The sequence below is a fragment of the Pundamilia nyererei genome, unplaced genomic scaffold, assembly GCF_000239375.1.
Source record: "Pundamilia nyererei isolate P.nyererei 1_Seehausen unplaced genomic scaffold, PunNye1.0 scaffold00326, whole genome shotgun sequence".
Taxonomy (NCBI): domain Eukaryota; kingdom Metazoa; phylum Chordata; class Actinopteri; order Cichliformes; family Cichlidae; genus Pundamilia; species Pundamilia nyererei.
Window position 1 is genome coordinate 44977 of NW_005187727.1, and position 15768 is coordinate 60744.

A 15768-nucleotide genomic window follows, 5' to 3' on the forward strand; every position below is an offset into this window, starting at 1 on the left:
TCCTCCCTCCTCTCCTCCCTCCTCTCCTCCCTCCCCTCCTCCCATCCCTCCTGCCTCCCCTCCCCCATCTCTCCTCCATCCCCTTCTGCCTCCCCCCCTCCCCCCTCTCCTCCCTCCACTCGTGTCACGGTCCTTGTTACATGATGTAACAGCCTGAAAGCCTGCACAGGAAGTTGAGGGAGGGTCGAGCGTGTCGTCAGTTGAAGTTAAACATGGAGTGGTGTTTGCGCAGCAGGGTGGAGGCGATGCCCTTCATCGCTGTGCTGTACTTCCTGAGCATGTCTTCTGCTGCTGAGTGCTGATTGGTCAGGACGTGCTCTCTCGATGGCGCCCGGCTCTGCTGTCTCCGTCAGAAACTTCATGAAAACTTCAAGTTTTCCAGAGAGCTGCTTTCACTGTGGCTGAGAGCGCCCCCTGTGGCACAGGAAGTCTGCAGCTGTGGACGCTGTTATGTGATTGTGGTCTCAGAAATGTGGAAGCCACTCTCAGAATCTAGTGGTTTATTCCTCATGACCACAGGTGGAGGTAGGGCGGGGCTATATCATACCGTTCACGGTAACACCGGTGTCATGTTGGGCAATGATAGGAAAATGAAATATCACGATAGAATATGGGTAAAACGCACATGCGCAGTGCCTTTGTTTACATACGCACATGGAGGCGACGCAGAACGAGAAGAGCGAAAGCGGATCGTTGAGTGAAACGATGAACCTGGACTGGTTTGTAAAAATGCTGCAGCTTCACTGGTGTGGAACTGGTTTAGCTTTCGTCCCTCAGATACACAACAAAGCACTATTTCTGGTAGCGCATGCTAGCGGGCCGTCGTTATTACCGTGTTTTTTGGAAAATACGGCGCACTTAAAATCATCCTTTGATTTTTCTGAAAGTCGACAGAGCCCCTTATAATCCCGTGTGCCTTATGTATCCTCGCGGAGTGATACGTGCTGTGCTTCAACATAATGTTACCGTACTGTGTGTGTATAACCTCTTTTTAAGTTTTGTGGATGTTATACATGGTTATGCTGAGGATGTGTCGGCCAGTTTCCACTGGAAACGCCTTTTGGTTAAACTGTCAGCGAGGAGTTTGCACTGTTACATGTTTATATTTCTTTTAATGCACATAAGAAACAGCTGCTTGTTTAAGTTAAAATACATTGATGTTTTGTTTTTGCACTAATAAAGTTGTGGAGTTGTAAAGTATTTTGTTAAGTTACATCGTTATCGCAAATTTTCCAATGTATATGGTGATAAATATTTTTGGTCGTCGCCCTGTTCTAGGTGGAGGTGTGCGTGTGCAGCGGATGCTGTGAGTGCGCGTGTTGGCTGCGTATCAGACGTTGACCAAGCGTCATTCTATAGCACGTCCTCAGAATTGTCTCGTTCTCTGCGGGTCTGAGCCCGGGTCGCGATGTCCGGCTCCGGGTCGTGTGTGTGTTTTTGTGTTCTGTCTATCTGTGCTCTCACACACCTCCTCCCCCTGCTTCTCCTCCTTCTTATGTTATTGTACTGGTTCTGCTCGCCTGCACAGACCCCTCCCCCTCGCTCAGGTTGCGGGTAAATTGAACCTCAGAGATGAAGACAGATGAAATTTCTTTGGAGTGAGCGGCGGCCGACCTCAGCGCGTGTCCAGCTGCTTCTCTGTGATTTCGTTTGTCTGACCTTTACGTGCGGCGGGGAGATCAGGAGACCGTAAAGAAGGAGATGAAGACAGCGGCGGTCCGCGGGAGCCAATGACAGCCTGTTTCTGACAGCTTCATGCTTCCTGTGCGTTTCCGCTGAGGCTTCAGCCAGACTGCAGAAGGAGATTTAAAGGTTCGCTCACGCAGGCTCAAAGTTTCAGGTGACATTAGTTATAACAGTAGGATATTTATTTCCTGTTTCCAGAGAGACCTAACAAAAGTCGGTCATGTGACACACTCGAGAGCGGACGCTAAAAATCCCAGGTTTTTGCTTTTTGGGGTTTCTGCTGATGGAAAATCAGCGTTTTTTCCTTTCTGTCCATCAGAGGCACAGGCCACACCCACCTGTGCTCACACAGACTCTGTCCATACGTGGCCCAGGTGTGGTCACGCTCCAGGAAACCCTGAAACGCTGCCGTGCACGTGCAGTTCTTATTTGTTTTACTGCAGAACAGCGACGGTGTCCTCGGATGAAAGTTTGGGCCTGTCTGTCTTTTTCATGGAGTTCTGTGATGTCACTGAACAGGAAGCAGTCACAGGAGTGGCGAGGGTAGCGATGGCTCCTCAGCAGCGCTTCGCTTTCAGAGGCGGATAGTTTGAGCTGTATCAGCAGCTCCGTCACATCAGAGAACCCGATCACAGCGGCTGTGTTACTTAATCTGCAGCTGTCGGCGCATGCGCCTCGGCAATGGCGGCATGTTGTAATTCACTGCTGAGCGACCGTGGCGTCCTCCGGCACGTTTCCTCTGGTTGTCCTGAGAGGCCAAACGCACTGCAACTTAAAGAAAAACGCCACAGAAGGTAAATAAAGCACAACAGAAGCGTTTCTGAGGAGACATTAACGTGACGGACCAGGGCCTAACAGTAAACAGGCGATAGCAAGCATGCATCTGCGGTTACACGAGTGACAAAAACACACCTCCGAGTCTGTAGCTGTGTCCCAAGACGTCGGCTGCATCCTCCCGAGGCCGCATTTGAAGGCCGATTACGTCACATCGACGCGACGAAGGCTGGCACAATTCGTCGGCTCCTTCAAATGCGTCCTTCATTTCCCCGGATTTGAAGGATGGGTCGGGTGTGTCCTTCGCGGCCCACCATATTCCAGAATTCATAGCACGGCCCAGCCAAACTCCAGTTTCCAACAATGGCAGCCGCTACTAAGTTTTAAAATTACTCTTATTATTCTTTCTGGGTCACAAAATAAACCTTTAACATATTTTCAGGCGAGAATCTGTGTAAACTTCAAATATCTGCTCGGTTTATCGCATATTTGCAAAAGTGCGCCGACGTTTTCGGAGACGTCTGTGACCCACCAGCTCGATAACCCCCCGGCTTCATCGTTTTCAGACGGTTTGGCTCACATCAAAGTTATTAGTTTATTAGATTAAATTAAACTTTATTAATCCATCGAGTGGGTTCCTCCGGGATCACACAGCTGAATAAACGTCAGAGTGTGAGACGGTGAAGAGTTTACTCCAGTGTCCTGTTATATTTTAGACAGCAAGGAGCAGACGGCGAGTTTAGTAAACCCCACCGACACAGCGGTGACGCAGATCTGAAGGCGAGACCGTCACATTTCACAGCCTCACACTTCCGGCCTTCTCGGTCTTCGAAGGACCCGGCCAACGTAGACCGCGAAGGCGGGTCCTCCGAAGGATGCATCCGACGTTTTGGGACACAGCTTGTGTGACCCCTACAGCTGGTCCGTCCCGTTATTGTGTCCCCAGAAACAGCTCCGTTCTGTTTTGGGCTTTTGCAGCGTTTTTGTCTTTGTTTCCTTAAACGTGGGTTTAAGGCCACCGTAGATTCCAGCTGTCGATGACGACTATGCTGTGGAGGAAAAACAGTTTCCTCTCAAAGTGAAGGAATTTGAAGCACCCGAGGTCAGAGCCGCCACTGCGCTCTGAAGGAACGCCATCGGCATCTGTTTCCACGTTTTCTTGGCTCACCGTTCACAGTGAGGAGCGTAGGAGGCTCCGAAAGCAGGAAACCATCAGGCTGACCTGTGTGTGTGTGTGTGTGTGTGTGTGTGTGTGTGTGTGTGTGTGTGTGTGTGTGTGTGTGTGTGTGTGTGTGTTGGCTGACCTCCAGGCTACCAGGATCTACCCGCTGCCAGGCATGTGCAGGATGGCTGCAGCGTGTTTCACACTCCAGCTGTGTGTGCTTCTTTGTGTGTCTCTGAGTGTGTATGTGTGTGTGTTAGGTGGCCTTTCATTGGTCGCTTCCTGCACTTTTTGTTGTGTCTTTATCTGTTTGATCCAGCAAATTCATCCGGTGACCTTTTCCCCGTCATTCAGACTGCACAAAACACAAAGACACACACACACATGCGCACGCAGAACAATGGGTGGATTAGCCCAGTTTTTGGTAATGCTGTGTTAATAGGCAGCAGATTACCTGGTTTTGCTGCAGGAAACAGAGACGTGTTTGTTCACGGGTAATGAGGCTTTCAGTTCAAACACTGAGACGGTCTTTATGTTTTATCAGCTGACCTCAGGTCAGCTTGTAACGACCCAAAACACAGAAGAATATCTGCGCCGTGTAAATAAAACATCATGTGAACAAGTGTAATATCAGAGTGCGATTGATGGAGTGATGTCGCAACAATCACGTCTGATGGCGAGGACGTCAGCGCCCAATGATCATTTAGCATCTAAAAACACAGCGCTAGTCTAATCAGGCTACCACTTGGTGAGGAGATGCTAGCGGCCGGTGAAACCCACACTTCAACACGAGACTCCGCCCAGCACTGGCAGAGCGTTCGCCATGAGACAGGAAGAGGAAACGTTATAATCTTATTAACAAAAGATGAATGCGCCACACAACTTTTATCCTGCTGCACAGTCACAGCGTCGCTGACCGAAATCGGGCTCTGGCTGCAGGACTGGAGTCTGCATGCACTGGATCATCACTCTGGGTTCTCGGCTAGCTTAGCGTGCAGATCACCAAAGAACCTTTGTAAGGACATAACTTAGTACAGTTACTGTTACTGCCTTCCTGAAAAATGTAATGTGTTTACAGTAATTTGTTACTTTGTTGCACCCAGTGCTTGTTTCAGTGAAAGGATGGAGACGATGTTCTTTGTGTTTGCATGAATAAATGATTCATAGATTCAATGAATTCATTTCATTAGTATTTGTTTGTTTTCCATCACCATAAATTTTCCTGGTATGAGTTTGAGGCTGCAGCAGTTTGGTTTTTAGTTCCTCTCCGTTTTTCTCAGCGGAGCCATGAGTGAGTGGCGTCCTGTCGATCTGCTGTGATCAGTAATCGTTAATATTAATTAACCTACGGACGCAGAAGCTTGTTTTGTCCCAGGGCACTGACCTGAAGCCTGTTCGCTACATTTGTTTCTGTTTCCTTTACTGCTGGGTTGGAGCGTGAGGTCAGGTGAGGTTGGGTGAAGCTAAACGGACAGAGAGCAGACACAGCGAGCAGCTTTGGAGCGAGTCGCCGCTCGCTGTTTTCAGAGTCGTTCTGAAGCGGCGCTGAAACACTGTTTATGAATTTATCCGGCTTAGAGCAGCTCTCTCCGCCCGGCTGCATCATCACACACACACAGGCTGAAGGTGAGCGGTCAGATTTAAAGCTGCTGCATGTGCAGGGTGCATGAACCCGCTGCAGTATCAGGATCTGTATCAGGCACCAGCTGTGACAGATGTGGCAGTTTCCCTGCTGGAAGATTTACACTTATTAACCCGGCGAGGCTGCAGAGAGAGAGCGAGCGTGAAGCGCTCCGGATTAGACCCGGCCTGTGTGAAACACTGCAGCACACCAGCACTTTACCCATAAGCAGCACTAAAGCAGAGAGGAATTATGGGAACTTTTTCTATCACGTATGATTTTGAAGAGTCCTTTAGTGTGAGTGTGGACTGCTGTCACACTCCCGGATGTGTGATGTGCTTCCGTGAAGCTATTCCTGCACATGAACTTCTCCCAGAGCTCCCACTGCTGGGAATACTCCTCGCGATCGAGGCAGGAGGTTACCTGCGCCGGGGCACTGGCTGATGGCGAGGAGGAGGTGAGCGTGCGTGTGAGTAACAGCACAGGACTGTAACGAGCTGTGTGGGGCTCAGCACCGACACCGACAGGTCGGTGGTTGGAGCATCTCCGCGCTCGATGGCGTCCTCTTCGCGTGGTGCTTTTGTTGCTTGTGGAGGAAATCACTTCCTGTGTGTATTCTGATTAGCGTTCTGTGGGATCGCTGGCTTTTGTCTGTTTGATGTGCAGCCAGCGGGACGTCTTTTTCCCGGGAAACCTGGTGCAGAACAAACAGAAGTGGGAGCGCTCCGGCTGATTCCTCCCACCGAACGCCAGCAAACAAATCACAATCAAATCTGCCTGCAGAGTTTGCATGACGCAGGGACTTGAGCGCACTCCCCGTGGCTGCGCGTCACCGCTGCAGGATCTGCTCTTTCATTATTTTCTGCCGTCCTCCCCTCATTTCTCTCCTCCTTTAATTTTCTCCCTCGCCGCCTCGTGCTCCGTCTGAACTCGTCTCTCTTTTCGGCTCATTTGCTCAGACCTGTCGGCTGTCGCCGCCCATAACTCACCTCCCGTGCTCGCCGCTCGGAGGCTCAGTGCTCACATCTCTTTTATTTCCACGACGGCTGCGGCAGACCGCCACGCTCCCTCTGCTGATCCCGGCATCGCATCCATCCACATCTGGACCTCTCGCTGCCTCCGGAGGCCCGGAGCAGCCAGAGACGTGAGAGAGTCACTAATGTGGCCCCGAGTTAGATCATCCTGCTAACGGAGGGTCTTCATCAGGATAATGGACTCATCTCCTCCCTCACTGTCAGTAAAGCTCACGTCTATTCATATATGTCCAAGAGTTCTTCCGCTGATGCTCGTTTTCCTGAGGATCCGTTTGAGTGAAAGTCCAAAGTCTGCGTGTCAACGCTCGGATTCACCAACAGGAAGTGTCAGATCCCACGCTGCTCCTCTTTCCTGTGCTGAAGCTGTCTCAGCATCCAGGATTACTGAGGGCGGGTGTTATCAGCCTGTGCTGCAGAGGACTGCTGACTGCTGCGGTCGTCTCTGCTGCTTGTGTCAGAGGTGAAAGGTCACCGCAGCAGAGACTGAGCATAAAGGCAGGACAGCTGACATGTGACCTCATTTACATGGACGGATATCAGCTAAACAAACACACATTCAGAAGTTACTACTATGAATTACAGTTATGAGTTGTAATTGTCAGAGAGGGTCAAAGGTCACATTCCGGCGGCACTGATATCCTGCTGTTTTAGCCGTGGTCCTGCTGCTCCCAGTGGTCACTCGTGGCATTGCAAAAAACCCAACAAACTCACCTGAAGGAAACACCTGTGGACCGCAGACAGCACTGAGCATGTGCAGAAGGCCACAGTGCAGGTGTTGAGCGCTCAGCTCCAGGTGAACTGGTGGTTTTTATGTTAACTGGTCAGATTGGTTTCCATATTCTTCTCCGTTTGAGCTTCACGTGTATCTGCAGCCAGTCAGACGCCTGCTCCTGTCGGACTCTGGGCTTTATTGGACTCACCTTTCCAGGTGGAACCAGGTCCGGGAACGCCCCGGCTTCCTGCTCCTCCTGCTTCTCTGGTTGGTGCTCTGCTGGAGGGTGTAGCTCGTTTGGAGGCTTGGTGGTTGGATGATGTTGTTGGTCCTTTGTGTGTGCAGGTTTTTCTGAAGCAGTTTTCATGTCTTTGCTTTTTCCGAGTGTCCCACAGTGCTTCCAGGTATGTCCCGGCTCAGGTATGGAAAGGTGGATGAATGAGACGGAGTTCACGGATAACATAAAACTGGAGCAAATCTGTGTTGTTAGAGGAGTGTGAGTCAGAGATATCCTGACTGGAGCAGGGCTCGCCCTCCTCTCTCTCTGGACCTGAACCCTCCGGCCGGCTGTGGTCAGGTCTGCCGGTGTCCAGGTCTCAGGGACACCTGCGCCCCTCCCACAATGCACCTGGATGAAGACGAAAGGCCTGACCGCCTCCTCTCTCCCACTGTGTCTCAGCAGATCAGGATTAGTCAGGACTACATCTGGATCTGAACTTCTACTACCTGGATTTGGGCCTTTCTGTGCTCTGATTGGCTCTGCCGAGAAGCTGCTCGTGATTGGACCACCTGAATTCGAGGTAAGTTAACCTGTGTGTACTAATGTCTTTAATGAAGCTGCTGCTGGAGCTGCACAGGGACATGCAGGGTGTTACTGTGTGTGTGTCATTAATAACATGATCAGCTGATAGTCACACAGGAGTGTGTGGAGCTTTAATCTCGCTGACTCTCGCCAGATGACCTCTGACCTGTGACATCACATGAATACAGACGTGTCCTGTCATACGTGTACTCCTGTGGTCCTTGTGAGGTCTTCCGTGCGTTGCAGGAAATAAAACTGCAGTCATGGTCAGAAACAACTTTCATTTATGTCATTGTGTTGACCTCTGACCTCTGCATACACAGAAACAGGCTTAAAGAACCGAGTACAGGAAGTAGTCTGTTCCCTTGAAGAGAGATACATGCTGCAGATTTGACTTTGTTTTACTGAACCTGTGTGTGTGTGTGTGTGTGTGTGTGTGTGTGTGTGTGTGTGTGTGTGTGTGCGCGAGACGATAACAAACCGCTGTAAGAATTAATGAGTAAACACTGGAGGATGTGCAGAGTAAATGTGCCTCAGGGTGTGTGTGTGTTTGCCTCGAGGCAGTGCAGAGATCCCACGGGAAAACTGGAGGTTAAAGGCCTGCTTGAACTTGAAAACACACACACACACACACACACACACACACACACACAGATGAGATAGTACTCTAAAGAAGCTGATAAGGCCTCGACATGCCTCAGATAATAAATCCGCACACAGTCACAGTGTGAGCGAGGAAATCTGCTCGGAGCTGCTGATGGATGAGGGCTGAGATATCCGAGGGAAACGTCTGGAAGTTCGTTCGAAGGATGTTTGTGGAACACAAGAACTCGTTTTTTCCACTGAGCTGCAGTCTGGACGTTGTTATCAAAGTCGGAATTTCTTTGGAAAGCAAAGCTGCGACTGACAGTCGGGATATTTGAAGAGATCCAAGCGCGGTGAGGAAGTTGGGCTTTTTTTGGATGTTTCTCGAAGGTTTTTGTGCAAAGGTTCAAATTTTAAGACGCACTGTTTAAAAGTGTCCAAATGTTTGTAGACAGCTGTTCCACTGACATAAAACCAGGATTTGTGGGGACCTGATAGGAAAATATAAAAGTTTGATGTGTGAAGTCGATCAGCGGCGTATTGATCTCGTGCTCACGCCGTCAGGTTTGCGTGTGCGGCTGCATAAATCTCTGAAAGGGTTTGTTCAGTGTCGGTCGGCGAGGACAGCGCTGCTTCACACGGGAGCGTTTGTGAAACTACAGAAACTCATCGGCTCATTCACAAAAATGTCATTCAAGACAGTTTTTTAAAAAGCATTTTGTGGGGACGTTTGAGTGAAGCGGTGAGGTTGGAAAATGTGGATGGTGGGGACATTTGGATTGTGCCACACAATAAGAAGTTAACCCTAACCTGTGGTGATGAGTCCTGCAGGTTTCCACGTCACAGCGACACAGACGCGGGGCCGATTCATGGCTTCATTGTTATGGCGGTGCTCGGGGTCCTTGACCCGAACCCCACGCTCCTCTCAGACAGACGCTGTGACGGGGAAATGTTTGTGTTTGACGGAGCAGATGATGGCTCGCTGCAGCGCTGCGTTCGTTTGCAGAACTCACTCCTAAAGAGCCGTGCAGGGACCGGAAGCCAAGCTGACCCGCCGATAAGACAGTTTGGAGTTTGTTTTTTGCCAAATTTTGGTTTTACTGACAGCTTAAAGTCTCACTTTGCATGCTGCCACATAAAAACACTCCTCTGCAACCAAAACACCAAATGCTGCTTCGCTTCCCTCCTCTTCCTCCTCCTCTTCCTGGTGTCAGTGCGATGGAGTAACTGATGCCAAGCAGCTCCTTCATCTGACAGGTCACAGAACGCTCAGCAATCACTGATGGAATCGGTTTCACACCGCCCTCCTACGGGGGTGCTGGGACGCGTTTTGTCACATGTTAATTCCTGACGTCCGGCGTTGAGCCCGGCAGACCTGACGTTTCTGCTGCAGTGAAGCTGGAAACGCTCGATCAAGAGAAGCTTCGACTGAGACTTTTGTTGATTAATGAGCCGGGACGTCTCAGCCTCAGAAAGCACTCGATCATGGAAGAATGGGAACTGGCTAATACCTGGACCACCCAGGAAGTAATCCCCACTCACGCCAATTATTACTTATTGATGTTTTGGGCCCAATGAGAACCCCAGTCTCATCACCCCAGAGGTGATAAGTGACCGTGACACGGAGCAGACTTAACCAATCACTGCACAGTATGCAGTCAGCATTTATCTGATGGAGCCAATCCCAAACAACATATGGCTCTGTTTACGTTTGTGCTCCGATCCCAACAGGAGGAACGACCGGTTAGCTTCAGTCTGTAGAGATCGATCATCGATTACAGAGAGGAGGTGTGTCCGTGTGTGTGTGTGTGTGTGTGCGTGTACTCGTTGTACTGATGTTTCGGTGACACCGTTCCCAGTAACTTGAGTTATTGCTGACACAGAGGACGTCAGCATAGGAATCTCGGAGCGAGTCTCAGGAAGTCTTCCTCCCATACTTCTACCTTTCTGCTGCTGGCAGATAAAGGCTCCTCTCTCTGCTCGGGGATTAAGGCCAGCAGCGATTATCTGATCTTTGTCTTGCTGAGGGCCTGAGACTCCCAGCCCCCAATCACAACAGCACTGACAGTGCTCTCAAAGCCTGGCTCGACTCGCGGTGCTGAGGAAATGACCCAGTTAGAGCGAAATGTTGGGGGTCAGCTGACTGGGAACGCCGGCTCCAGGATGACTGTGTCAGCAGGAAAATCTCCAGTTATGATGGATGATGGTCCCTTCCCCTCCTTCACTCATGAATTCGATCTGTTTCTCAGCGTGTTTTATGTTAGTCAGGATTTCTGTGATTACGTGCTGACCTCTGACCTTCGACCCCTGACCTCCTGTGAAGTAAGGTTTTGCTTTTGTTTGTGTTTTTGTTTCATTTTGATAAGCCAGCTCATAAAGTCTGTTTCCTGCTGGTTTGAGGCAATAAAACTGTTGCTGTGGACGTGTCCTCGATTGTGGGACTTTGAAGGGCTGCGGGATTAATCCTGTGTGTGTGTGAGCAGGTGGTGGTGGTGGTGTTGGGGGTGGGGCTGCACGTCTGTCTTTGGATTAAATGTAAAAAGATTGGACCTCCTCCTCGGTCCCTCCTGTCTTTATCTGCCTGGCTGGAAAAAGGCTCTAAACCTCATGACCCCTCGTGCCTCCGATGGTGTATGACTGTGTCTGTCCTTACCAGGGTCACGTGGCTACAGCCTTCCTGCTGTCAGTCATGGCCCCTGAGCACCAGGCAGGCATGCCTGGTGGTTGGTGCTCCACTGAGAAGGTAGAAGGCCAGCAGCAGCTGGTTATACCAGGTTATTCTTCAAGCAAGCTTTAATTGTCACATACACAATCATACAGAGTACAACAGGTAGTAAATGGCCTGCATTTGTATAGAGGCGCTTTACACTACATTCAGTCATCCACCCCATAGTAGTGAAATGCTTGTGTCCGAGCTGCGGACAGGCTGGAGGCCATTCCAGGACTTGGTTTTAGCAACGGGGGTGTAGCCAGGCCCCTTACTGGATCCAGTAAGGGTCTGCGCTCCAAAGGTGTGTAGTCTTACCACTACAGCTTCTTCCTCAGGACACAGAGGAAGTGCAGCTGCTGGGCCTTCGTTACCAGGGGGATGGTGTTGTGGGTCAATTCATTTCATTGTTATTTATACAGCGTCAAATCACAACAACAGTCGTCTCAAGGCACTTTATATTGTTTCATTTATTTATTTAATTCACACTTGGTCAACAGTTTCCACAGTTAGTTCTTTCAGACAAACCAACCACACTGTCTGTCAGTAAAGCAACCACGTGTGAAAAGCAGCAGGAAGAAGAAAATATTCTTATTAAACCCCGCCCCCTCTCTACAATCCAACTTATATTGCAAGCGGGCACCAAAAGTCAAGGAACAAACTAACATTAACATTTATCTCCGGTCCTAACAACACATTTACAATCAGAATATACCACTCCACATAGTAACAAGGAGAAAAGATGAGTAAATAAAATAAATGAGGCAAAAAAATAATGGATCCTTTTTCAATTAACTCCAATTTCATTCACATTCTTCATATTGAGTTATTGTTTTATACATGTAACACTTTTTAAAACTATGTAAATGTATGCAATTCTGTAAATTATAATGAAGAGACTTCCACAGTCGTACCCGTAACCGTTGGCCTCATTAATCTTTGTGTAGTTCTAGCTAGCTGATGCTTAAAAAAAATTTCCCCCCGAACACATTAAAAATACTCTTTGTAACTTAGAAGGCAAAATATTACTTTTAGCCTTAAACATAATTAATAGTGTCCGTAGTTTCACTAAATCTCCAAATTTTAATAATTTGGATTTTATAAATAATTTATTTGTATGTTCTCTATATTTAACGTTATGAATCATTCGTATCACTTTCTTCTGTAATAAGTTTAGAGGTTTTGTAGTATTCTCATATGTATTCCCCCAAACTTCGACACAGTAACTGAAGTATGAGAAGAACAATGAAAAATATAAAATGCGCATTGTTTTGTGGTCTAATGAATCTCTTACATTTCCCAAAATATAAATGTTTTTAACCATCTTCTTTCTAATATACTCAATATGAGATTTCCACGTCAAATTTTCATCTACACACCCAAAAAGCAAAATTCAGTAACTCTTTCAATCAATTCTCCATCAGTGGACATAATAACTTCCTCCTTTTACACGATTGCCAAATATCATGAATTTCGTTTTTGTCAGATTCAAAGATAATTTATTTACATCAAACCATTTTTTTTAATCTTAACATCTCAGAAGTCATAATTTCAACCAAATCGTTCAAATTCTCTCCAGAGCAATAAAAATTTGTGTCATCTGCAAATAAAATAAATACCTTTTTGGAACGCTGGTTGCCGGTGTCTCTAGCTTCACATGTCTGAGAACAGAATTGCCAATTACCAGAGTTTGACCCCCGGCGGGTGTGTCGCAGAGTGGGGAAAAACGGTTAGACACATGAACGGGTTGGTGGTGTACCTGGGGCTTCTGTTTAGGACTATGCTTCCTCGTCACCATCACCCAGCCGCCCTCTTTCCCCAGCTACAGGGGCCTGGCTAGCTATGGGTGAATGAAGGGTGCGAAGCCGAGTCTCCAGTTCATGGATGGAGACAGGTTCCACCTGTTCTCCAATTATAATGAGAGAGTTGTGGACCTGTCTGTGTCTCCTGAAGTCCTTTGTGAGTTCCTTTGTTTTCAGGACGTTCAGCTTCAGGTTATTTTCTGAGCACCAGCGGGACAAATTCTCTACCTCCGCCCTGTACACACCACTTCAGTGTACAGGAAGCGCTTGTGTATGAGTGTGAGACCGGTTTGAGACCGGCCCTCTGCAGCCATGAAGCTGGAGCAGACAGTGCTGCGTGTTTTTGGGTAGCACGCCGTGGTGTTTGTTGTGTTGGTGTTTGTGGTGTTTGTTGGCGTTTGTGGTGTTTGCTGTGTTGTGTTGGTGTTGTTTTGTGTTGGTGTTTGCGATGTTGTGTTGTGTTGGTGTTTGAGGTGTTTGCAGTGTTGTATTGGTGTTTGTGGTGTTTGAGTTGTGTTGGTGTTTGTGGTGTTTGCGGTGTTGTGTTGGTGTTTGTGGTGTTTGAGTTGTTGTGTTGGTGTTTGAGTTGTTGTGTTGGTGATTGTGGTGTTTGCAGTGCTGTTTTGGTGTTTGAGGTGTTGTGTTGTGTTGGTGTTTGAGTTGTTGTGTTGGTGTTTGAGTTGTTGTGTTGGTGATTGTGGTGTTTGCAGTGCTGTTTTGGTGTTTGAGGTGTTGTGTTGGTGTTTGCAGTGCTGTTTTGGTGTTTGAGGTGTTGTGTTGTGTTGGTGTTTGAGTTGTTGTGTTGGTGTTTGCGGTGTTGTGTTGTGTTGGTGTTTGAGGTGTTGTGTTGTGTTGGTGTTTGCGGTGTTGTGTTGGTGTTTGTGGTGTTGTGTTGTGTTGGTGTTTGAGGAGTTGTGTTGGTGTTTGTGGTGTTTGCAGTGCTGTTTTGGTGTTTGAGGTGTTGTGTTGTGTTGGTGTTTGCGATGTTTGTTGGTGTTTGCGGTGTTGTGTTGGTGCTGTTTTGTGTTGGTGTTTGCGGTGTTTGAGTTGTTGTGTTGGTGTTTGAGTTGTTGTGTTGTATTGGTGTTTGCGGTGTTTGAGTTGTTGTGTTGGTGTTTGAGTTGTTGTGTTGTATTGGTGTTTGCGGTGTTTGAGTTGTTGTGTTGGTGTTTGAGGTGTTTGTTGGTGTTTGTGGTGTTTGAGTTGTTGTGTTGGTGTTTGAGGTGTTTGTGGTGTTGTGTTGTTGTGTTGGTGTTTGAGTTGTTGTGTTGGTGTTTGCGGTGTTTGAGTTGTTGTGTTGGTGTTTGAGGTGTTTGTTGGTGTTTGTGGTGTTGTGTTGTTGTGTTGGTGTTTGAGTTGTTGTGTTGGTGTTTGCGGTGTTTGAGTTGTGTTGGTGTTTGAGGTGTTTGAGTTGTTGTGTTGGTGTTTGCGGTGTTTGAGTTGTTGTGTTGGTGTTTGAGGTGTGAGGGTGTCTGCACGACTTCAAACTGAAAGTAGAAACAGCAGCGGGCGCTATGGTAACCGCTAACTAAATGTTAGTGTTAGCCGAGGTCGCCGTTTGCACTCGTGTTTCTGGTGTTTGATGATGACGTAAGGTTAACCCTGGCATGTTGTGAGCTGTGACGATCTGAGGAGGTCAAAGGTCGTGTCCTTCCTGTCCACTCTGACCTAAGTGTGAGGTCGTCCAGGTTAGAGCCTCACTGTGTAGTCAGTCTCGTCTTTGTTCCCCTCAGTGTTTGTGTTTATTTGTCACTCCTGCACAGCACCTATAATTTCATTGCACCTGTACAGTGACAATAAAGGGCTATTCTATTCTATTCCATTCCATTCCATTCCATTCCATTCTATTCTATTCTATTCTATTCTATTCTATTCTATTCTATTCTATTCTATTCCATTCCATTCCATTCCATTCTCTTGCAGAGAAGCGGAGATGTGAAGCTTTCCCCTGAAAGGTTTTGGTGTGTCTGTGCTCTCTGTCCCACTTCGGCCTGTTTTTCCTTCCTAAGGTGTAAATCTGTGTCTCTGTGTTTGACCTGGTTTCCATCACGTGTCTGCTCCGTCACCCTCCGATGAAGCGGGGTGGGGTGCTTGGACGGAGGATGGCGGCTGACCTCCGGGGCTGACTTCTGGCGACTGATCTCTGGCGGCTTGCCTGGAGCCGGCCCACTTTAAACGGGTGCTGTTCATTTGTTTTTTCACTGTGTCCCAAATTTGTGCTTCCTGTCTGACCCAGAAACTGGAGCTGAGGAGGAACTCCAGACTCTGGGAGCTAAACGCTTGTGTGGGAGTAACCGTTCTCATTTTGTCAGGGAGGCCTCGGTGGAGGTTTCACGCAGCTCCTGCAGTGAAGTTTCCTTCGAGGGTCTGAAGTGAATTAGACTGATGGAGTGTGTCGGCGTGTTAGCACGAGGCGTTCTGTCCAATGTTAGGTCTGGATACAGGAACAAAGCAGAAGCTGCTGCCTCGTTGAGGTGACGGGACACAGGCAGATATCGCCTCAAAGACAGAAATGTGGATTTTATTTAAAGTGCGTGGATGTGAGAGTGTCGCTGCAGGATATTCTGAAAGATCACAAAACAAAATCAGGCTGTGAAATCTCAGCGCAGAGCCTCGCTTCCTTTCAGCCAGCATCAGCCAACAATATGGCCTGCACACACACACACCTGTACGTACGCACACCTGTGCACATGTTACGAGCAGCTCCTATCAGAAGCTTCGGGTAATTGTAGTCGTGTTGGACTCGACGGGTAAACGCAGCACGCCTGGTTTAGCTAACTCAGTGAGATGAGCTGGAAAAGAACTGATTGAGTTTTTTTTCAAGGAATCAGCCGGATTTGATGCCGGCACGCTTTGTTTTTTGTTTTTTTTTTGTTTTTTTTT

The 15768-nt window shown here is 48.2% G+C and overlaps 1 long non-coding RNA gene across 2 annotated transcripts in view; it reads left to right on the plus strand.

Annotated features, from left to right (window-relative positions):
• Window positions 1–5558: 5558 nt before the first annotated feature.
• LOC102203133 (uncharacterized) overlaps window positions 5559–15768 on the plus strand; it is a 40410-nt gene continuing 30200 nt past the window's right edge. The window contains exons 1-2 of one of the 2 annotated variants that reach the window (XR_312258.1): window positions 5559–5700; window positions 7672–7789. This is a non-coding gene — a long non-coding RNA (uncharacterized LOC102203133). Of the gene's footprint in view, window positions 5701–5878; window positions 7790–15768 lie in introns of those variants that run through there. The other variant, XR_001290614.1, reaches the window with a different exon arrangement.